At 38.0% G+C, this 25,636-nt stretch overlaps 1 pseudogene; it reads right to left on the reverse strand.

Moving 5' to 3' along the window:
• Positions 1 to 19,672: 19,672 nt before the first annotated feature.
• LOC100605584 lies at positions 19,673 to 20,280 on the reverse strand (annotated as a pseudogene).
• Positions 20,281 to 25,636: the final 5,356 nt, after the last annotated feature.

Genomic DNA, 25,636 nt, shown 5'->3' on the forward strand with positions numbered 1-25,636 from the left:
TTTTAAAATTAGAAGACTTCGGCCAGGTGCGGTGGCTCATGCCTGTAATTCCAGCACTTTGGGAGGCCAAGGCGGGTGGTCCACCTGAGGTCAGGAGTTCGTGACCAGCCTGGCCAACATGGTGAAACCCCATCTCTACTAAAAATACAAAAATTAGCTGGGCGTGGTGTCTGTAATCCCAGCTGCTCAGGAGGCTGAGGCAGGGAGAATCGCTTGAACCCGGGAGGCAAAGGTGGCAGTGAGCCAAGATCGCGCCATTGCACTCCACCTGGGCGACAAGAGCGAAACTCCATCTCAAAAAAAAAAAAAAAAAAAAATTAGAAGACTTCATTTTTCTGCATTGGCCAAATAACTGTTCTAATGCCCTTCATTCCAATAAAAGGTTTGTAGCAGTTTACAGAGGTAATTTAAAACAGTTTTTAAAAGAAGAAAACAACATTGGGTCAAAGAGAAAATATGGTTAAGAAAAACAAGTGAAGCCAAGGAGTGAAACTAATGGACAACATGAATATCTTAAAAAAAAAAAAAAAAAAAAAAAGGTGGTGTGCTGTGTTATACTGGCTAGCAAGAGCAGATTGTAAAGTATTCAGGATTTTTGAAGACAGTTGTTAACTATTGGTAACTTGATATTGATCACGATGGAAGTATTTATACTATAGAAATCAGCAATGCTACAAGTCAGAAGCATTGTTTTTCTTCAGAGAGCCAGTTTAGCAGGACACATATTTATCAGCCAACTATAAATGCATAAAAAATAATTGGTTCCAGGCCATAGGATAGTGAAAGCAAAGAAGGAAATAAAATGAGGTACAAGATTCATAAGATTCATTTTTTAAAAGTTGCCAAAAACCAAAAATTATATATAATAATTCAAACCCCACAGAACATTTACTCAAATAGGACAGGCATCATTCCATAAAGGTAACGCCAATAAATTCCAGAGTATCGGTATCTTAGAAACTATCTACATTCTAGGCCAGGAACAGTGGCTCACGCCTGTAATCCCAACACTTTGGGAGGTCAAGGTGGGCAGATCCCTAGAGCCCAGGAGTTTGAGACCAGCCTGGGCAACATGGCAAAACCCCGTCTCTACAAAAAATTTAGCTGGATGGGGTGCACCTGTCATCCCAGCTACTCAGGAGGCTAGATGGGAGGATTGCTTGAACCCAGGAGGCAGAGGTTGCAGTGAGCTGAGATTGTGCCACTGCCCTCCAACCTGGGCAACAGGGTAAGATTCTGTCTTAAAAAAAGAAAGAAACTATATTCTGCGACTATACTGTAATAAAATTAGAACTTGATAACTAAAACATACTTAAAATTGTAAGTGAACAAATATATTTATCAGTAACATGGATTTAAAAGGCAGTCGTGGATGGGAGGATCGCTGGAGTCCAGGAGATGGAGGCTGCAGTGAGGCATGATTGCGTCACTACACTCCAGCCTCAGCAATAGAGTGGGACACTGTGTCAAATAAATAAATAGCAGTTGTGGGGAGCCGCTGTGGCTCAGGCTAGTTGCCCTGGCACTCGGGGAGGCGAGGCTACACGTTCGAGGCTAACCTGGCCAATGTTGATTAAAATAAATAGCAGTTGTAAAGAAAATTAACTCTTTTAGAACCAGGTGGTAAAAATGTTACACATAAAATATACCTATAAAATAATGTTATAATTTCAAATACATTTATTCGAACAAGAAAAATTAAAATAAATGACCTAAAAATTCTACTCAAAAATTTGGAAAAAGAGAAGTTGAGCAAACCAAAAGAAATACGAAGAAAAGGAGTTATAAAGATAAGAATAGAAAGCAATGAAACAGAAATAGAGAACAAAAAATGAGGTAGTGAAAATTAACATACTTTTGATTACAAAAGCTGCTTATTTAAAAATATGTGTAAGATATTCAGAGTTACCAACAAGGCTGATTATGGATAAAGGGAGAAAAAATGAATAAACAAATACATAATGAAAAATGGGGAATAGCTACAGATATGACACAGATATAAAGCATAGAGTGTTATGAACAAGTATATGCTAATAAATTTGAAAACCTAGGTGAGATAAGTAAATTCCTAGAAACACTTAATCTATCAAAATTAGCACAAGAAGACATGCAAAACTTGACTATACCAATGAGTATTAAAGCAATTTTTAAAGTTATCAATGGCCTCTAATAAAAAAAAATTTTTGAAAATGCCCAGATGGTTTCACAGATGAGTTCTATCAAACATTCAAGGAACATGAAACTTCTATATTATGTACTTTTTCCAGAAAATAGAAAAAAATTAAACCTGATTAGCTAATTTTATCAGCCGAGTGTAATCTTGACTCCAAATTGAGTTGTGGAAAACTCAAGGAAAGAAAATAATAGACCCATTTCACCTTGAACACAGATGGGAGAAAAAATAATTATTTATGAACCGAATTCAACAATATTACAAATAATAATACTGGGAGGCTGAGGTGGGAGGATCGCCTGAGGCCAGGAGTTCAAGACCAGTGTGGACAACATACGAGATCCTGTCTCTACAAAAAATTTAAAAATTAGCCAGGTGTGGTGGTGAGCGCCTGTAGTCTCAGCTGCTGGGGAGGCTGAGGCAGGAGGATCATTTGAGCCCAGGAGTTTGAGGCTGCAGTAAGCTATGTTTGCACCAAGGCATTTTGGCCTGTGCAACAGAGCAAGACCCTGTTTCTAAAAATATGTATAATAATAACAATAATAATAATGATTATGCTAATAATGATACATCAAGATCAAATAGGGAATCCTTGGAATACTAGGGTGATTCAATATAATAAAACATTGTTGCTATAATTTACCATATTCATAGACAGAAAAGTCATTTCCTTTGCTCAGTCTATTAATAAAAGACATTTGGTAAAGTATATCCATTTGTGATTTTTGAAAAACAGTCAAGGAAGCAGGAATCAAAACTTTCCTATTTTGGCAAAGGTTATAATCCAAAAAATCTGTAACCACTAGTATACGTAATGGAAAAACCTCAGGTACCCAAGACAAGAATGTTCACTATAATTACTAGCTTAATATAGCACTAAAGCCTATGGGCAACATAACAAGACCCCATTTACCAAAAATAAATTTAAAACATTTTAATTGGCTGGCATGGTGGCATGCACCTGTAGTCCTACCTACTTGGGAGGCCAAGGCAGGAAGATTGCTTGAGCCCAGGAGTTTGAGCTTACTGTGAGCTGTGATCACACCACTGCACTCCAGCCTGGGTGACAAAGGAAGACCCTGTTTCTAAAAAATAAAAAATACAAATACAAATTAGCACTAGACCAGCAATGACTGTGTACCATGAACTGAGGAATATTATTAATTCCACCACTTGCATCTGAGGTTAACAATATGTCAATGACTTAAATAATATCATATCTCTGAGAGTAATTTCTCCTATATTTCCATGACAAATGTTAGATAGTTTTCCATTTTTTCCGTTCAACAAAATAAACAGGAAATATAATTAAAGAGTTCAATTGGGGATTGGGATTTAGAAAGGAAGGCAGGAATTAAGAATAATCCTTAGTTCTCTTCCTAATTTGCACCTCTCTCATTGATACATATGTATTATTTTCTTTTTATGTCTTTTAGAATCTAATAGACATGTTTTATATTATATAACAAACTAGCATATATGGATTATCTTTGGTCTTCCTTACCAAGTTCTTAACTCTGCTGGCTCTAGGGCACTGGACATACCATGTAAGAAGAAAAATGTTTTAACTCCACTGAACTTATTCAGAAGCATCAGAAATTGGTTCAGCAATATTCAATTTTGCCCAGCAATGTTTATGAAAGTTTCATATATAGTATAGTATAAGTATGTGTAATACAGAATTTATGCTCTCAAAAATGAAGAGATAAAGTATGGAGATTCTAAACTCTGTTCACATAGAATAGGGTGGATTTCTCGAAGAAACAGCCTTCTATAGAAAGTGGCCTGTATGAGTCGGGATTCTCCAGAGAAGCAGAACCAATAGGATGCTGGCAGAGAGAGATTTATTTTAAGTAATTGGCTCATACTACTGTGGGAGCTGGCACGGTCGAAATCTGCAGGTAGGCTGGAGACCCAGGAAGAGCTGATGTTGCGGCTTGAGTCTGAAGGCGGTCCAGAGGCAGAATTCCCTCTTCCTTGGGGGACCTCAGTCTTTGCCCCTAAGACCTTCAACTGATTGGAAGGGCCACTTACATTATGGAGGGTAATCTGCTTTACCCAAAATCTATTGATTTAAACGTAAATCTCATCTAAAAAATGCCTCCACCGCAATATCTAGACTGGTATTCAAATGTCTAGAAACCATAGCCTAGCCAAGTTAACACATAAAATTAACTATCACTTGGCTCAAGGTGAAACTTCCAGATTGATGTGGCAGGAGTGTTGAGGAAGGAAGTGAACTCAGTTCTAACCAAGTAGGACAGCCGAATCATCACTGAAGTGTGGCACTGGCCTTTTGCCAAGGTAACACGTGGCAAGGTTTTAGGTTAGGCAAAAGCTGGGTGAATCGATGGAGGCTTTTGTGCCAACCTTCACAGACTGACTGCATCAGACTGCCCTTGAGAGCATACAAAGGAAAAAAGACAAATTAAAAGCCTTTACTCCAAACTCAAGACATGAATGAAAAATTGTAAATGCCTCTACAGCAGTTTTAAAGGCTATCTTTTCTCCTGCAACCCAGCACAGATACAGCTGAGGGTCAAGCCCAGGGGCTTATGATAAAGGTTATGAAGTTGTAGAAATGTTTGTTGCATCATCCAACAGCAGCTGTTGTGATAAGGCAAGACCACTGGTTGGGATAGACTGGACCCCGAGATATGAAATAGGGACATATGAGCAGACACAGAGAAGTCTGAGTGAGAACTATGAATCACCACACCCCCCTGAGGGTCCTTGCTGGAAGAAGCAGACTCACTGTATTAGTTACCTATTGTCATGTAGTGAATGACACCAGCTTAAAATAACAGACATTTACTATTAGGTGTTACTGGGACAATGGGGGATTTTTTAATATGGATTGTGTGTTTGATAATACGGTATCAATTTTAAGTGTCTTGGGGGTGATGACAGTATTAGGGTTTTGCGGGAGAAATGTCCTTATTCTTAAATTATACAGGACAAAATGTTTAGGAGTCAAGCGGCATAATTGCCACAGATTACTCTCAAATTGTTTAACAAAGTGGTTCTTCAGCAGTAAATGGATAAACAAAATGTAGTCTATTCATACAACAGAGTACTATGTAAGCAATGAAACTTCATGAACTACTGAAAATGTAACAACGTGGACAAATCTCATAGAAACAATATTAAGTGAAGAAGCCAGACTTGCAGAGATACATACTGTATGTTTCCATTATCTATTGCTGTGCAGCACACCAACTCCAAACTTAATGGCTTAAAACAAAAATAATCATTTTATTATCACTCATGAATCTGTGAATTAACTGGACTTTAAGAACCACTGATGTAGTCCATGAACCAAAACACATATTCACGGCAGCCACTCCACCTAGCACCTCACACCTGTGATGTTTACTGGCTGCCCATCGGATTTGAACACCTTTAGAGTACTGTGAAATTTCCCCTACCTTTTGAGTCCTGCCTCCCTAAAGTAGCAACCAGAAAACTCACTACCCCTAGCCTTCTTTGAAGCTGGAGCACCTAAGTTCCACCAATTAAATTCATCCACCTAAGACTTCAGTTACAAAGGGGGCCACAGGAGGAACCAGGGTGTGGGAGAGCGGAGCACCTTTTACTGTATTTATTTCTCTGGCAAAGGTGACAGAAGAAGCAACTGTCTTTTGGGGAAGCAGTGGGTCTTTTTCCTTTTTTTTTTTTTTTAAGTGAACGTTCCTGAAACAGAAGTGGTTTAGGAGGTGTCTTCAGTGGTGGCTGCAGCAACTGCCAGGTCCTAACAACAGAACCAACAGCAGCGTCTAGAAGCCGTGGGGCAGCAGCAGTGGTGCTGCTCATCAGACCTGCTCTCTGCGTGGTCTGAGCCTTTACATGCATGTGCCTCTCATCTGTAGTTCCAGCATTTCCTCTCTACAAATCTAGTTCTGAGAGAAATTTCTTTGGTAGACTTCGTTCAAAGTTTTATCAAACTCAAAGAGGGAACCAGGAAGAATACAAGAGCCTTGATCCAAAGAGTATTTGAAAAACAGCTGTATCTCTCTGTGAGGAAATAATTTCTAGGCTAGAGATTCAAAATGGCTAACATACTAGAGGGCAATAAAATCATAACCTTGGCGTTATCTTCTTTACCAGAGAAAAAGAGAAAGCCAGCATCCCTTATCAGCTCTCTGCTGATTAACCTCTAATTGCACAGGGTTGGCCGGGTTCTTCTTAGGCAAATCACAATCCCTGAAACACTCAGGTTTTGATCAGGCAGGATTATGAGCAAAGGTTCAAGTGTGATATAAAATAATCAAGCACGTACAATTTTGCCTTATTTATAATTTTGAAACACTTTTCCTACACAATTTCTGACCTTAAGGGGCAGAATTAACCAAATAAAACTTTTCAGAAATGCTCTAATTCAGTTCCACTCATTTTATTGTCTCTATTTGGCCTGTTTTAGGGCCAAGATATAAAGATCCCCTTGTTGTGTAGTTAGCAAAACAAAAGTCTTATGCTATGAAGGCTCGAGAATTCACCTCTTGTCTGGAAGGGCTTAGCCCATAAGATCATAATCATAATCACTTCTCTCATGACCTAGCAATAATTGTATTGTCACTCATCAACTCATTTATTCTGAGAACTCTCCCTCAGGAGAACTCAACAGCTAAGGATTTTGCTTGCAGTGCCTGTAACTGTGGATTAAATCCCATTTTCTCTGAGATGCCCAAAGTTCACCAGTGATCTGGACTTGTCACAAGTAACATCCTTTTCCACCTGTCAGGTGGGGACTCAATAAGGTATGAGTTCCTGTCCTGGGAGGACTTTATAGACTCTGTTTCCACATAGGAACTGGAATCCTTGCTCTTTAATGATCTAATACCCAAGTAAATGAGATTTTCCATTAAATGTAACATTTCTGGCATAATCGTGATTCCAGATTTATAGGTAGAAGGACTATTGAACCATTGCACAATTAATACGTGTCTATAAAAACATAAAGTGATCCATAAAAGCACCTCGCATAGTTTGCAGAAAAGAACTATATATCCAATTTTCTATAGAATCATCATATATTTTACCAGTGATCCTGTCTATAAAAATGCTTGGTTGTTTATAGATGTATGGGAGCAAATTTTCACTCAGTGTTCTTTCACAAAGGATAGTTGAGATTTTTCTAAGCTTAAAATATTGTAAAAGTACTTTCCAGAATTCCAGTCAATAGAGTCATTATCATCCTCAGTTTCTCCTAATTACCTTGTAAACTATATTAAGATTTACTATAGTTTATTTTTCCTGAATTCTGAGATTCCTTGGGAACAAGACACCATTCAAAGAACATTTAGTTTCATTTTCCACAAGCATAGGCTGAAATTGAGGAGTGTAGGTAGACAAACCAAGAAGAAATAAAATGCTTTCTCATATGCTTATCAGAAAATAGAACATTTATTCCAAAGGGCAGGCTTATCAGAAAAAAAGAACATTTAAAATAATATCTACAATATTCTAAAATAAATCATCATAATTAAACATTGGTTTACAACTTTACCCAGTCTCATTTCTTGTTCCATTGATCTGGAGTTAGCAGACTATGTTGATGAATGCATCTGCTTCTGTACTAAAACAATCCTATTAATGCTAATTTTTAAGTCCCCTGGTATAATCTGACCAAGGGTGGCAACATCAGCCTAAACTAGTAAATTTGTTCTTGCAATTCTATTCTCTGCAATATCAAGAGTTAAGAATATCTAGTAGAGGCCGGATGCAGTGGCTCATGACTATAATCCCAGTACTTTAGGAGGCCAAAGTGGGCAGATCACTTGAGGTCAGAAGTCTGAGACCAGCCTGGCCAACATGGTGAAATCCCATCTCCATTAAAACTACAAAAATTAGCCAGGTGTGGTGGCATGTACTGGGGAGGCTGAGGCAGGAGAATCACTTGAACCCAGGAGGCGGAGGTTGCATTGAGCCAAGATCTCACCACTGCACTCCAGCCTGGACAACAGAGTGAGACTCCGTCTCAAAAAAAAAAAAGGATAGAGTCATTTCCATGGAGCCTCTGAGGTTGTCCTTCCTGTTGTTCCTCTCAAAAGACCCAACTTTTGATGAGTAGCTTATAGCAGAGGCCTTCAGACAAGCATGAGGATAAAGCAGAAAGTATCTGTTCACGGCAAGGCCAGATGGCTCTGTTTAATTTATTACAGTGACCAACAATATCAGACTAGAAGAGTAGAATCTTCCATTTCACTATTGCACAAGGACTTAAAGTCACTAGGCCAAAGATATGAACACACTTTAGACAGTGAGGGCATTGACAACTTTCCATGATCTTCTTTCTAATCTACCCTATGAAGTGTGCATTAGGACTCCTACGAATTGACAACAGTATTTTAAACCCAGAAGCAAAATCTTCTTCAAAATGAATATATTAACAGTCACCATGCCAGACTTGGAGTACGAACAAGAGCATCCTTTTACCCTTACTGAAACCTATGTGGTCACTAAAACATATATCAATAGTATTTTTAACCTGGACAAAATTAATCTAGAAAATTGAGCTACAGTTTTTTATTTGTCAGCTTTTACCACATTGTGCGTTTGAGACGCAGGTAGCTCTTTTGATAGTACAGCGTTAATTTAAAATGTATAAATCACGCCAAACACATCTAATTTTAGCTTCCTTCACAGTAGGCGGAGGAAGGTGAAAGATTAAGCCTTTTGTGCCACCTAGTGGCCAAATGGGTAGTGGCTGTCTAGTGAGAAAAAACAAAGATTTGGGGGCGTGAAAAATAGCTTGACATTGTTAGTATTCTGAATTCAGGGCATGAGGTTTGAAGAAGGCAACAACAAAAAATAATTTTCAGAGAAACTGGTCACTTAAGTGAACAGGTACCTGAAAGTGAGCAATTGTTATAGCTTTGATATCTCAATAACCAGAGTGACAATAAAACATTTGAAAATAAACATAAAGAAGGTAACAATTATAAGAAACTTTAGGTGTTTCAGAAGCAAATGGTTTTTTGTTGTTGTTTATTTGTAAAATAATTTAAAAACTTGATGCTATCGGCACAAAGCACTAAAAGTGATCAAGATATTAAGTGAGAGCATTCTGATAAGAAACCACCGCTAGCTGGGCAGATTACGCTAAAGGGAAAGAAAGTCTTTTCTCTCTCTTTAAGTGTAGAGTGTATATTCCAAGATCAATTTTAAATTACAAATCCTCTCCTTTTTTGCTTATTAATTCGAATTTATCATTACGTGTGTATTTTACAGAAATACATATATAGTTGAATGACAATTTTATTTAAAGCTTTCAACTTTAATTTTAAAATGCAGTTAATCTTATCAATACAATACATGAATGTATGTCCACACTGAATTTACCACCTTAATCTGAGTTTTGCAAAAATTAAATATGGACAAAGGTATATACATAGAAAGCCACTTAGTGACCCAATAATCATTCTATGATATACTTAAGAATTTTTTTAGATAATAAAAAGTCACTTCTTGATTAGCTCAATGAAAATTAGTCCAAAGTAACAAAATCATTTGAGGCTGCAAAACAACAGTATCCCTATTGATATTAGGAGTTTTTCAAAGAGGTAAAATTCTAAAATTTTTACATAGAGTACAAGCTAAGTAACTAAGTCAAGTGACTTGCAATATTTTTCTGAAATTCACAAGAGCCAATAGTTTTAAAAAAGCATTTCTTGTAACATTTAATTAAACACATACATTTTCATTTAAGTTTGCTTCCCACAAACCACTGACACACTCATTGACACAGTGAATGAGTCTAGTGACAGGAAACAAATCCTTTTTGTTAGGTCACTTCTAACACTGCCTCCAACAAAATAAAGAGGACCTATTCAAGCTGTCAGCTATTATATCATTTAAAGTAATTTTGGGGAGGAGGCCAGGCAGGAGGATCACTTGAGGCCAGCAGTTCAAGACCAGCCCTGGGCAACATAATGAGACTCTGTCTCTATGAATAATAATAATATAATAAAATTCATCAGGCATAGTCAGATGTCTCTGTAGTCCTAGATACTCGAAAAGCTGAGGCAGGAGGATCACTTGAGCCCGGGAGTTCGAGGTTACAGTGAGCTACGATCGCACCACTACACTCCATCTTGGGTGATGGGGCCAGCCAAACACCACAGAAAAAACTGCAACTCCACCCCCACCAGCTAAGGTCAAATGAGGAGCCTAGACTTTCACCCTCACCTGGCTGTCATAAGGAACCCAACACACACATGCACACACACGAGGATGGTGTCAGAGAAAGTGAGTAGGGAGTCAGGATGTTCATGCCCTCTTGGTGAAAATGTACTCCTTTCCCCAAGCCCCTGAAATGTCAGTGGAAACCTAGACTTCCATTCCCCACCCAACAGTAATGAAGCATCTCTTCCCCTCTTCTCTAGGGTGGTGTCAGACAATGCCTAATGGAGAGTCAGGATTTTCATCACCACTCGGAGTTAATCAAGCAACCACTCCCTGATACCTACCACTCACTCCTCCACTCCAGTGTCCCATCTTGGTGTCAATAGAGGTCATGTGAGGGATAGTAAGTGGCACTCCTCTCCCAACCAGCCAGGGAGGTATTAGTGGGCACCTAACAGGTAGCCAGAATTTCTGTCCCCATTCAGTAATAATGGGGACCTATCTGAGGTGTCAATGAAGGCAGAGTGAGAAACCTGGACTCCTACCCCTACCTGGCATCATGAAGCTCACCTACCTACCTGCTGGAGTGGTGTTAAAAGAAGCCAGCTAAAACAAAGAGTTTAAATAAGACTGATAGCCTTATAACATAATGCCTGAAATGTCCAAGTTTCAATTGGAAATTATTTGTCATATCAGGAACCAGAAATATCTCAAACTGAATTTTAAAAAGATGATAAAATAGATGCCAAAACAGAAAGAAAAGCCTGATGAAGATTTTAAAGCCACCATTATTAAAATGCTTTGATGAGCAATTAACACTTTAAAGAACGAAAAAAATAGGGTGTCCAGTTCGGTGGTTTAAAGAAAAGGAAGAAGAAGAAAAAAGCAGAAAAGAAAAAAATAGGATGTTTCAGCATAAAAATAGGATATATAGGGAAGAAAACGTGGAAATTTTAGAACTGAAAAGTACAATAGCCAAAATAAAAAGCACAGTAAAAAAGCTCAGCAGCAGAAGGAGAGAACAGAGGAAAGAAGTAGCTACCTTGAAGAGAGAGCAACAGCAATCACTCAATCTGAACAAAAGAAAGAAAATACACTGGAAAAAATGGACAAAGCCTCAGGGACCCATGGGGCTATAACAAAAGATTTAATGTTCATGTACTCAGAGTCCCAAAATGAGAGGAAAAAGAGAGTGAACCTGAAAAAAATTATCAAATAAATATGGTTGAAAACTTCCCAAATTTGGCAGAAGACATAAACCTAGTGATTTAAGAGGGTGAGTGAACCTCAAACAGGACAAACGCAAAGAAAGCCACACCAAAACCATAGTAATTAAGTAAAAATCAAAGACAAAAAAAAATCTTGAAAGCAGCAAGAGATAAACGACATCTAACAGGTGAAAAAAATGACAGAGCAAAATTTTCATCAGAAAGTGTGTAAGCCCAAAGGAGGTAGCACCACATTTTTCCAGTGCTGAAAGGAAAAAAAAATGTCAACTTAGAACACTATATCAGCAAAAATATCCAGGGAAATTAAGACATACATAGATGAGGGAAAACTAACAGAATTTGTCACTAACAGGTCTACCCTAAGAAAACAAAAAGTTAAATTGAGGACAGTTGGAACATCAGGAAGCAAGAAAGAACATGGCAAGAAAAAATATGGGTTAAAAATGGACTTTACTTCTTCTCTTGAGTTATCTGAATTATAGGATTGAAGAAAAACGTATAATACTGTATCATATGGTTATAAATGTATATAGAGAAAATATTACAGGCAATTATAAATGAGGGAGGGTAAACAAACATAAAGGGAGAAGAAATTTCTACACATCACTCAGACTGGTAATTAATGACAATAGATAAGTTACATAAATATAATGTAATACCTAGAACAACCACTAAAAGAGCTATACAAAGAGGTATACACACGTACACACAAAAAGCTATAGAAAAATTAAAATGGAATTTTAAAATTATTTAGGAAGCAATGAAAAATAAAACAAAGAAATGAAAAACAGAGAGAACAAACAAAACAAAAAATAAAATGTCAGACTTAAGCCTGGACATAACAATATTATAGGAAATATAAATGGCCTAAATACATCAATTATAAGAGACAGAGCTTGGCAGAATAGATTTAAAAATATGACTCTGTCAGATGCGGTGGCTCACGCTGTAATCCCAACACTTTGGGAAGCCAAGGCAGGTAGATCACAAGGTCAGGAGATGACCATCCTGGCTAACATGGTGAAACTCCACCTTTACTAAAAGTACAAAAATTAGCCAGCTGTGGTGGCACATGCCTGTAGCCCCAGCTACTCGGGAGGCTGAGGCAGGAGAATCTTTTGAACCCGGGAGGTGGAGGTTGCAGTGAGCTGAGATCACACCACTTCACACCACCGCACTCCAGCCTGGGTGACAGAGCAAGACTCCGTCTCAAAAAAAAAAAAAAAAAAAAAAAACTCAATTATTTGCTGTTTATGATAAACTCACTTCAAATATAATGATATAAGCAGTTTATAAGTTAAAGGATAGAAAAACACATATCAGGCAAAAAATAATCAAGGGAGGCTATATTAATATCAAATAAACTTAGAACAAAGAAAATTACTAGAAATGGATAGGGATGCTATATAATAACTAAAGGGTAAATCTACCAAAAGGACATAGCAATCTTAAATATGTATGCACCAAACAACAGGGCTGCAAATTATGTAAAGCAAAAACTGATAGAACTGAAAAGAAAATAGGCAAATCAACAATGATAGTTGAAGACTTCCATAATTTTCTCTCAACAATTGATTAAACAAATAGACAAAAATTGAGAAAAAACGTAGAAGAATAAACAACATCAAACAATAAGATCTAATCAACATTTATAGAACACACCACCCAACAACAGAAGATACATTCTTTTCTTTTTCCTTGCTTTTAGTAGATTCCACGAGATTTTCTTTTTTCTTTTTTCTTCTTTTTCCTTTTATTTTAAGTTCAGGGGTACATGTGCAGGTCTGTTACATAGGTAAACAGTGTCATGGAGGTTTGTTGTACAGATTATTTCATCATTCAGGAATTAAGTCTAGTACCCATTAGTTATTTTTCCTGATCCTCTGCCTCCTCCCAACCTCCACCCTCCAATAGGCCCCAGTATGTGTTTTTCCTCTCTATGCATCCACGTGTCCATCATTTAGCCCCCACTTATGAGAACATGCAGTATTTGGTTTTCTGTTCCTGCATTAGTTTGCTAAGGATAATGGCCTCCAGCTCTATCCATGTCCCTGCAAAAGACATGATCTCATTCTTTTTATGGCTGCATAGTATTCCATGGCAGAATACACTTTTTTTTTTTTTTTGAGACAGAGTTTCACTCTTATTGCCCACACTGGAGTGCAATGGCACAATCTCGGCTCATTGCAACCTCTGCCTCCCAGGTTCAAACAATTCTCCTGCCTCAGCCTCCTGAGTAGCTGAGATTACAGGCACACACCACCATGCCTGGCAATTTTTTTTTTTTTTTTTTTGTATAAATGAGGTTTCACCATGTTGGTCAGGCTGGTCTCAAACTCTAGACCTCGGGTGATCCACCCACCTCCGCCTCCCAAAGTGCTGGGATTGCAGGCATGAGCCACCACACCCAGCTAGAATACACATTTTTTTAAGTGCCCACAGAATATATGCCAAGATAGACCATATCTAAGACAATAAAATACCAACAAATTTTTAAAATAAAATCATAAAGTGTTTGCCTACCACAATGCAACCAAACCAGAAATCAACAACAGAAAAATAACAGGAAAATCTCTAAACATTTGGAAACAAAACAACACACCTAGAAATACATGGGTCAAGGAGGAAGTCTCAAGGAAATTTTTTAAAAATACACACAATAAACACAACTAAACAAAAATGAAAATATGCCATATCAGACTTTGTGAGATACAGTTACGGTAGTTATAAGAGGTAAATTTATTTTAAGTTCCAGGGTACATGTGCAGGATGTGCAGGTTTGTTACATAGGTAAACGTGTGCCATGGTGGTTTACTGCAGATGTCAACCCATTACCTAGGTATTAAGCCAAGCATGCATTAGCTATTTTTCCTGATGCTCTCCCTCCCCCCAACCTTTCCCCAGACAGACCCCAGTGTGTGTTTTTCCCCTCCTTGTGTCCATGTGTTCTCATTGTTCAGCTCCCACTTATAAGTGAGAACATGTGGTATTTGTTTTTCTGTTCCTGCATTAGTTTGATGAGGATAATGGCTTCCAGCTTCATCCATGTCTCTGCAAAGAACAGGATCTCATTCCTTTTTATGGCTGTATAGTATTCCATGGTGCATATATACATTTTCTTTATCCAGTCTATCATTGATGGGCAGTTGGGTTGATTCCATATCTTTGCTATTGTGAATAGTACTGCAATGAACATACATGTGCATGTATCTTTATAATAGAATGATTTGTATTCCTTTGGGTATATACCCAGTAATGGGATTGCTGGGTCAAATGGTATTTCCGGTTCTAGATCTTTGAGGAATTGCCACACTGTCTTCCACAATGGTTGAACTAATTTACATTCCATCAACAATGTAAAAGTGTTTCTATTTCTCCGTAACCTTGTCAGCATCTGTTGTTTCTTGAGTTTTTAATAATCGCCATTCTGACTGTCGTGAGATGGCATTTCATTGTGGTTTTGATTTGCATTTGAAAAGTAAATTTAAAACACTAACTGCATACATTGGAAAAGAGGAAAAGTCTCAAACCAATAATCTAAGCTCTCACTTCAACAATCTAGAAAAAGAACAGCAAAATAAAAAGCAAGCAGAACAATGAAACTGAAAACAGAACAACAAAAGCAAAAACAAAAAAAATCAATGAAGCAAAGAGCTGGCTCTCTGAAAGATTAATAAAATTGGCAAACCACTAGCAAGACTCAGAAAGAAAAAAAGAAGACAGAAGATAGAAGCTATGAAATGAAATGGGATATCACCAAAGATTCTACAGACATCAAAAGGCTAATAAAAGAATACTATGAACAATTCTACACACATAAATTTGACACTTAAATGGATCATTTTCTCAAAAAATACAAAGTGCCACAACTCACTAAATATAAAATAATTCAAAAATGTCTACACCTATTAAGGAAATTGAATTCATAATTTAAAAACTCACAAAAGGAAATATTTAGGAACAAATAGTTTCAGTGAAGAATTCTACCAAAGATTTAAAGAAGAATTAACACCAGTTAATCTCTTCCAGAAAATAGAAGCAGAGGAAGCATTTCCCAGTTTATTTTATAAAGCTAGAATTACCTCAATACCAAAACCAAACAATGACAATGGGAAGAAAAGAAAACGGTAGACTAATATTCTTCATGATGCAGCAATCTTTAACAAAATATTAGCAAGTGGAATTTACCAACATATAAAAAGAATTATATACAATGACCACGTGAGAGTTATCCCAGGGATGCAAAGCTGGTTGGATATTCACAAGTAATTAATGTAATCCATCATATTACAGGCTGAAGAGGAAAATTTACTTGTTCATATCAATTGATGAAGAAAAAGTATTTAACCCATTTTAACACCCATTCATTTTTTTAATCTCAGAAATATAGGAGTAGAGGAGATCTTTCTTTACTTGATAAAGATCATCTACAAAAATCCTATGGCGAACATACTTGATTCTGAAAGACTGAATAGTTTCTACCTAAAATCAGGAACAAGGCAAGAATGTCCAATCTCACCACTCTTATTCACAGTGTTGGAAGTTCTAGACAGTGCCATAGGCATGAAAAAGGAGATTAAAGGCATACAGATTGTGAAGTAAGAAATAAACAGCTCCCATTTGTAAGTGACATGATTGTCTATGTAGAAAATCACAAGGAAGCTACAGAAAAACTTCTAGAATATGTGATTTCAGCAAATTAACAGAATACAGGATAAACCAGTATCAATTGTATTTCTACATACTCACAATGAACAAATGATACCAAAATATATATATATGTGTATATATATATATATATATATTTTTTTTTTTTTTTTTTTTTTTTTTTTTGAGATGGAGTCTTGCTCTGTCGCCCAGGCTGGAGTACAGTGGCACGATCTCGGCTCACTACAAGCTCCACCTCCCGGATTCACACCATTCTCCTGCCTCAGCCTCCCGAGTAGCTGGGACTACAGATGCCTACCACCACACCCGGCTAATTTTTTGTATTTTTAGTAGAGACGGGGTTTCACCGTGTTAGCCAGGATGGTCTCGATCTCCTGACCTCGTGATCCGCCCACCTTGGCCTCCCAAAGTGCTGGGATTACAGGCATGAGCCACCGCGCCCGGCCCAAAAATATAAATATATTATTTACAATTACTCAAATACATGAAACACTTATGTGTAAATCTAACAAAACATGCAAGACTTGCAAGCTAAAAACTATGTAATGCTGGTGAATGATATCAAAGAAGATCTATTTAGTCTCTACATGGAGAGAAATACTGTTCATGGATTGTAAGATTCAACATAGTAAATATGTCAATTCTCCCCAAACTGATATACAAGTTTAACACAATTCCAATCAAAATCTTTGCAAGATTTGTTGGTTATAGGTAGGATTATTCTAAAATTTACATGGAAAGGCAAAGGGACTAGAATATCTAAAATATTCTTTTTTCATATTATTATATTTTATTGCAGTATGTGTAGTGTATACTAACTTAAAGGGAAAAAATGTAAACAAAATAAAAGACATGGGGAAAATGGCATCATGCTTTAATCTTCAACTTAAAGTTACCCTTAACAATTCATTTATACCATTATGCCAAATTGTAGTCATCTCTGCAGAATTTTAGACAAATGAAAATGGACAAGGTAACACCAAAGAGATTAAGCACAGAAAGTGATATTGATTAAAAAGTTGAAAGTAAAATCTGCCTTAGCTAGAACTAGTCATTCAGATGTGTCTCTAGAGGAAAATCTAACTTGAATCATATGGTTCATATTTTGACTAGTTCATAGCATATCAATTAGTAACTTACGACTTGAAAATACTTTTTCTCAGCTGCATTTGACTACCTAAAATCCTATCAAGCATGCTGTTTGGCATGTCTTACTCCTCTGAAATCATCATCTACTTTCTAAAAACCAGAAAATTAGTTTGCTTGTGATTTGAAATTCAAAAAAGTTTGTAGAAAACATAAAAAGAATCAACTATTTAAAGTCTTATCCTTTTCTTCTAAAACAGCTACTTCTACAGAAAGAAGAGTATGTGGATACCTTCTAAGAACTCAAAAACGAGAAAACCAAAATCAGAGGGTGCATGAATATATGTGCACAGGTATGTATAGACTTAATCTCTATATTCCCTAAAACAGATTTAAACAGGTAATCCCAGCATTCTAAATTCAGAAAGCAAAAATAAATAGTTTTGTTTCTAAATCAGTGGTATTACTAGCCAAAATATTTAGTAGAATACTGCACCTATAGTTCAGCAGTACTTTGATTATGTACCATTTAAGAAATCAAAATAATAAGCACATTCTTCTAACAGCAAAGAAATCTCCCACTTTTTATTTACTTTGACATATTGATGTTTCCATAAACTTGCAAGTGGAAAATAAGCTGTTCAATAAAAGCCTTCTTACATATATAATATACAGAAATTATTTTAGAAGTCTGTTCATATAACATATTATTTTGGCACTAACAAAAATTGTATACAATCCATCAGCTGTATGGCTAGAAATGAAACCATCACTAAACCAAGACACACAGGGCTTTCCTGCACTTAGTTTCAGGAAAAAGTTCCAAGTAATTCTTACTGTGTTAGAATAATAAAGTACATTTGTCATGGTATACATTATCATATTCCCTTAAAGCAGGGACTAAAGTTTTTAAAATAAACAATGTCCAGGCTTCCTTCTGTCTGTACATTCAGGAATAATCATATCACTGGTTACATACAAAAACAAAAAACAAAAAACAAAAACCCTGTTAGTTGTTTTCTTAAGTCTAATTAAGCCAAACAAACTAATAATAGCAATTTAATTAGCAATCAGAGAGGTATAGAAATTCAGCAGTTAAATTGTATTTCCCGCCTACAGTACTGCTGCTACTCAATCTATTTTCTTCATGTATTAGAAGAATTAATAGGCATTGATGGTCAAAATAAGAATTTCACTATTGCAGCAAATGACAGAAGAGTGAGCGAAAAAGTTCCTAATGTGTGACAATCTTAATGATTCTTTAAAAGGTAAAGGATTGTGTACGTGTGTGGAAAGGAGTAGGAAATAAAAGTAGGAGGTTAAGACAGGTATTTAAAGGGAATGCCGAGATAGCTGCATTAGAATGTTTGGTTTTTAAAAAACTGAAGTCTGCCCAGTGTACCAAAAACATTAAAAAAAAAAAAAAGAGCAGACATTAGTGCAAGTTTAACCTGATAATTTGTGAGAAAAAAGCTAGCTTTGATGAGAAAAAGTTCAGTCTTTTCCTTGTAAATACAAAGAAATGCAACGGGAATTTTAAAGGTAGTAGGCCAGAAAATGTAACAGTAACTCTTACAATCCTTTTCAAATTTTTTTTTTTTTTTTTTGAGATGGAGTCTCGCTCTGTCGCCCAGGCTGGAGTGCAGTGGCACGATCTCGGCTCACTGCAAGCTCCGCCTCCCGGGTTCACGCCATTCTCCCGCCTCAGCCTCCCGATTAGCTGGGACTACAGGCACTCGCCACCACGCCTGGCTAGTTTTTTGTATTTTTTTAGTAGAGACGGGGTTTCACCGTGGTAGTCAGGATGGTCTCGATCTCCTGACCTTGTGATCCACCCGCCTCGGCCTCCCAAAGTGCTGGGATTACAGGCGTGAGCCACCCTGCCCGGCCACAATCCTTTTCAATTAAACAGACAAATCAAGTTGAAGACAAGTGTTAAAATACTATTCAGCCTGAATATTTATCAGCCTATATATCCTGTTGTTCAATTGGCTTTCGGTTAAAAAAAAAAGTCAACAAGCTTTATAAGAGTTACCACCACATTTAGAGTGATGAAAATAAATTAGTTCCCCCCCAAAGATATTGTTTAACCTCTAAAGCATAAAAAGCTATGTAATATACAAATTAACCAGTGTTTTTACAAAAGTAATACAGTTTTGGACTGATGATATTACACTGTATTTGTGGTAAAGTACTAGGCACAAGAATATATATATCAATTAGGCATTTTCAGTCTAATTAGTCTTTAAGGTTTTCATTTAATTCTTGGCAATATATAATAACTGGTATGCATTTTGGTACTTAAGTCATGACTTGTGGAGAACGAGAAGCAATGTATTATAGCAACGGGGCTCATATCTAACAAACAATAAGAGTGTTGAACAAATCTCTTCTATGAACTTCGTCATTTCTTTTGCTGTTGGTCACTTGCAGTAGATCCTTGATTTGATTCTTCCGTATTCATGCTTTCTCCATGTGCAGTCTCTAACGTTTCTTCAACTTCGTCATCATCGTGTAGGTCTTTTGAAATTGTCTAGCTAGTTTGATATTGAGTCCTTCATTGTAGTGAAGCGTCCTTTTCATCTCAAATTGTCGCTTTTTTCCTCATTCTTCAGGTGAGAGGTCACGATCCTGCTCTCCACTGCCTTCTTGTTCCTGAACCCGATACTGCAAGCCTTCAGCAGCAGCTAATTTCTTAGCCAGGATATCTGGTGCCATGGCTTCAGTGGTTTCTGTATCACTGCATGCATCTTCATCATCACCCATCATAATATGGTAAGGAGTGCTTGGTTCATCTATTTTCATTAAACCATAGTCTTTGTCCGCTAGACGATATGTCGCCAGGATGTTCATTTCATCCCACTTCTGGGATTTTTTGCTCAGCTCCTCGTGGACACTTCTACGGGGCTGTTCGGCCGACGCCACCATAGAGGACGTCGTAGAGGTCTTGTCCTTCAGGATCCCCTTGAGGGGCCGTTGCGAGGCCGTCGAGGCCGCCATTGCAGAGCGCTCCGCCTGTGGGCTCAGGGTCGCTGCTTGGCGAAGGATCCGCGAAGAGAAGGGTCGGCACTAGCAGAGACCAGCAGGCAGACGCGGAGCCGGCTCAAGGCTAAAGCGGCCGCACCTGCTGCCTCGGAAACAGGTACCAGAGCGGTTGTCAAGACACAACGACCCCGACGCCAGACCCAACGCAGAACGGGGGGAGGCTCCTCGCACGCCCTCAGCCGCCGGCACTTGACCCCATGGCTCGCGGGGAAACGCGGGCCTAGAGCTCCAGGGCGGGAGCGACGCCGACGCCTAAAACGTTCTTGAAAAAGAAGAATAAAGTGATTGAAAATCAGTCTGCCCTATTTCAAGTCCTGTTTTATAGCTACAGTAATCAAGACTGTGTGGTACTAGCAGAGGAATGGACACACAAATCAGTGGAAGAAAATAGAGAACGCAGAAAAAGACCCACACAATCTGCCCAAATGATTTTTGAAAGAGGTGCAAAAGGAAGTCAATGGAAGAAAAATAGCTTTTTTAACAAATGGTGAATTGAACAATGGTGAAATGGAACAATTGGGCATCCATAGGCAAGACAATAAAATAAAAATGAACCTTGACCTAAGTCTCACGCCTTATGCAAAAGTTAATTCAAACTGGATTGGATTGCTTGAGTCCAGGAGTTCAAGACCAGCCTGGGTAAGATAGCAAGACCCTGTCTACACACAAAAATGAAAAATTATGTTGGTGTGGTGGCTCCTGCCTGCAGTCCCAGCTACTTGGGATGCTGAGGCAGGAGGATTGCTTGAGCCCAGGAGTTCGAGGGTGTCATAAGCTGTGATAGCACCACTGTACTCTAGCCTGGGTGACTGAGCAAGACTCTGTCTCAAAAAAAAAAAAAAAAAGTCAGAGAAATGCAATACCTTAACCTTTACCAGATACAATTAATTAATTAAAATAAATAAACAAAATGGATTATGGAGTAAATGTAAAGCATAAAACTACTAAAAGTTTAGAAAAATAGGAGAAAATATTTGAGATATAGGTCTAGGCAAAGAATTCTTAGGCTTGACATCAAAAGCATGATCTATGAAAGGAAAAACTGATAAATTGGATTTCATCAAAATGTAAAACTGTTGCTTTGTGAAGATCTAGTAAGTGGATGAAAAACTCAGCTACACAGTAGGAGAAAATATTTGCAAACTATACATTGAACAAAGGACTAGTATCTAGAATATATAAAGAACTCTCAAAACTCAACAACAAAGAAAACACATTAAAAATCCAATTAGAAAATAGGCAAAAGACTTAAGGTGATATTTCACTAAGGAGGATATAAAAAATGGGAAATTAGCACATGAAAAGTTGTTCAACATTATTAGCCATTAGGGAAATGCAAATTAAAACCACAATGAGATAATCACTCCACACCTATCAGGATGGCTAAAATAAAAATAGTGACAATGGGCTGGGTGCGGTGGCTCACGCCTGTAATCCCAGCACTTTGGGAGGCCAAGGCAGGCAGATCACCTGAGGTTGGGAGTCTGAGACCAGCCTGGCCAACATGAAGAAACCTTGTCTCTACTAAAAATACAAAAGTAGCCAGGTATGGTGGCACATGCCTGTAATCCTAGCTACTCGGGAGACTGAGACAGGAGAATCACTTGAACCCGGGAGGCAGAGGTTGCGGTGAGCAGAGATCGCGTCATTGTACTCTAGCCTGGGCAACAAGAGCAAAACTCTTTCTCAAAAAAAAAAAAAAAAAAGCAGCAATGCTAAATGCTGGCAAGGAAGAGGAGATACTGGATCACTCATAATTTCTGATGGGAATATAAAATGGTACAGCCACTCTGGAAGATGATTTGGCAGTTTCTTAAAAACAAAACAAAACCAACAACAACAAAAAAAATCCAACAACTAAGCATACTACTACCATCCTGCCCAGCAACTGTACTCCTGGGTATTTAGCCCCAAGAAATGAAAACTTGCACACACAAATACACACGCACAGACAATGCCTTCACACAAAACCTTGTACGCAAATGTTTATCTAACTGCCTACTCATTGTAGCCAAAGATAACCCAGATATCCTTTAACAGGTAAATGGTTAAACCAACTATTGTACACTTATACCGTGAAATAATACTCAGCAATAAAAAAGAATGACTGATACACACAACAACCTGGATGAATCTCCAGAGAGTTACACTGAGTGAAAAATGCCAGTCCCAAAAGGTTACATACTGCAGTGAGCTGTGATCATGTCACGTCACTCCAGCCTGAGCAACAGAGCAAGACCCCATCTCTAAAAATAGATAAACAAACAAAAAAGATGGATTACAGAGTAAATGTAAAGTATAAAGCTATTAAAATTTTAGAAAAATAGGAGAAAATATTTGAGATGTAGGGCCAGGCAAAGAATTCGTAGGCCTGACATCAAAAGCACAATCCAGGCTGGGCGCCTATAATCCTAGCACTTTGGGAGGCCGAGGCAGGCAGATCACTTGAGGTCAGGAGTTTGAGACCAGCCTGGCCAACATGGTGAAACCCGTCTCTACTAAAAATACAAAAATTAGCTGAGCAAGACGACACATGCTTGTAATCCCAGCTACTCGGGAGGCTGACTCACGAACATCACTTGAACCTAGGAGGCGGAGCTTGCAGTGAGCTGAGATGGTGCCACTGCACTCCAGCCTGGGTGACAGAGTGAGACTCTGTCTCAAAAAAAAAAATAAATAAATAAAATAAACTTTATTGAAAAGAAAAAGAAAGCACAATCCATTTGTATAACATTTTGTACTAAGAAGCTTGAAATGACAAAAGTACAGAAATAGAAAAAGTTCATAGTTGCCAGTGGTTAAGGAAGTGATGGGGGTGGGAAGGAGGTGAACTGACCATAAAAGGGCAAGATAAGGGATACTTGGAGTGACAAAAATACTGTCTTGACTGTAATATTGACATTGATACAAATGTCAATATCCTGATTGCAATACTGTACTGAAGTGTTATGTTACCATAGGGGAAACTGGATTAAAGGGTAAAAGGTTCTGTCTGTATTATTTCTTACAACTGCATGTCACTCTCTAATTACCTCAAAATAAAAAGTTAAATTTAAAAAACATGTATGAGGATGTTCATAGTTTTTCAAAATATATTTAAGAAGTTCATGAGTGGAAAGTTTGAGTGAATAAAAATTATATCTGGAATTCTGGTTTGCAAATTAGCCTGGGAAATGTAGCCTGACTCAGTGTGACTCAGTTCTATACCACTGTTCTCAGCTCTGCTGTTGCTCACTGCTAACGTCGAAGCCAGGTATCTCTTGAGTTGCAGGGCAACCAAGATCCCATGATCCAATGTTGCTCTCACTCACCTTGGCCTTTGAGAGAGAACAGGAAAGAAGATGGAGAAGAAGGATTTTCCCTTTGCCCCATTTTCCTCTTTTTGGGCTGAACTGTGTCCCCCTATAAATTCATAATGTTGAATAAACCCAGTACCTCAGAATGTGAAATTTTTTTGGAGTTAGAGTCTTTAAAAAGATAATTAAGTGAAAATGAGGTTATGAAAGTAGGTCCTAATATAGCTAGTATCCATATAAAAAGAGATTAGGACATACATACACAGGGGGCAGTCCATAGGAAGATGCAGGGAAAAGACAACCATCTGCCAGCCAAGGACAGAGACCTTGGAAGAAATCAACCCTGCTGACACCTTGATCTCACATTTCTAGCCTCCAGAGCCAGGAGGCAATACGTTTATGTTGTTTAAGCCATTCAGTCTGTGGTACTTCTTATGGTAGCCCTAGCAAACTAATACATCCTCCTATATTTGGACATAGGCCTGTCCTTCTTGATTAAAGGAATGTAAAAATAAGACTGTTGTCAAAGTTTTAACAAGACTTTATGAAGGCTTGGGCAAAATTGAAAAAAAAAAGACAATAGAAAATTCTTCCATTCTGATCACAGATATTATAGATGTAAGAGATCACAAGCTCCAGTCATCTAAGGATTCTCCAACTAGAAATAGACCTGGTATGGCTGGTGCTACTAATACCTGCCATGTTTCTTGGGCCTTACCACTGTAGTGCACACTGGCTGGACATTTGCATCATTCCTGAAGACTTCCTCAAAGCCAAGAAGGGCCACTCTGCCCGACTCACAGCAGACTAGAAGGGCTGAAGAGTTCACGTGTCAGGCAGCAGCCTTCAACCAATAGGAATTGATGTACAATTGCCCAACTCCCTCCTTCCGTGGCTGGGTTAACTCTGAGGCATGTGCTTTCCCAGAATTTCCCCAGGGGATTAAGTTCCAGTCATTCACCCTTCGTTGGCTGTTTTCCCTTCCGAATCTTTTACTCAGCTGCTACTGAAGTTTCATGCACCTCCAAAATAAATTACTTTCATTCATGTTCTTGTGTCAGGGACTGCTTCTGGAAGAAACCAAACGAATGCACCCCGGGTTAGCTTCTAATTTGCTTCACAGCAGTAAAGGTCAACTTTTCTTTGCATTACCCAAGAGAAAACTTAGCCATGACCTCATCATGGTGCTTGGATCCCCAGAACCCTGTCTGTTATGAAACCTTGATTCCTTCCTTTCCTTGTCAAGATCTTTCCTTACTCAGTGTAGATGACAGTCCATTCTATTGAGTACTAAGCAAAGAGAGTTTAGAAACTGTCAGAAATATTTTTATTTCATTCAAATTTGTAACATTCCGTAGACCAGAAACAGCACACTCTTTGATCCCATCCTTGTATGCCCAAAATATCTGAGTCGGAGGAGGCACTGACCTTCTGTCACACAGTTTAACTGGATTACAGAGTGCAAGACCCCAAAACCAGTTCCTGACACTCTTTCTCTCTTCAGCCTGTGGATTCTTATCACTTCCACAGAAGAAAATTGGCTCTAAGATTATCTGGAGTTCTTCCCAAATCTATTATTTATGGAACAAGTGCTGACTTCAGATATCTAGTAATCTAAGGTTTTTCATCTCCAAAGACCTTTCTTTCATTTGGCCTCTACTGGGTTTTCTATTTTATTTATTTATTTATTCATGTATTTATTTATTTATTCATGTATTTATTTATTTATTTATTGAGACAGTGTCTCACTCTGTCACCCAGGCTGGAGTACAGTGGCCTGAACATGGCTCACTGTATCCCCAACCTCCTGTGCCCAAGCGATCCTCCTGCTTCAGCCTCCTGAGTAGCTGAAACCACAAGTGGGCGCCCAGCTAATTTTTTTTCTTTTCTTTTTTTTTTGTAGAGACTGAGTCTCATCATGTTGTCCAGGCTGGTCTTGAACTCCTGGGCTCAAGCAATCTTCCTGCCTTAGCCTCCTAAATGGTTAAAGGCATGTGACCATCACACCTGGCCTG

The sequence above is a fragment of the Nomascus leucogenys genome, chromosome 22a, assembly GCF_006542625.1.
Source record: "Nomascus leucogenys isolate Asia chromosome 22a, Asia_NLE_v1, whole genome shotgun sequence".
NCBI classification, from domain to species: Eukaryota; Metazoa; Chordata; class Mammalia; order Primates; family Hylobatidae; genus Nomascus; species Nomascus leucogenys.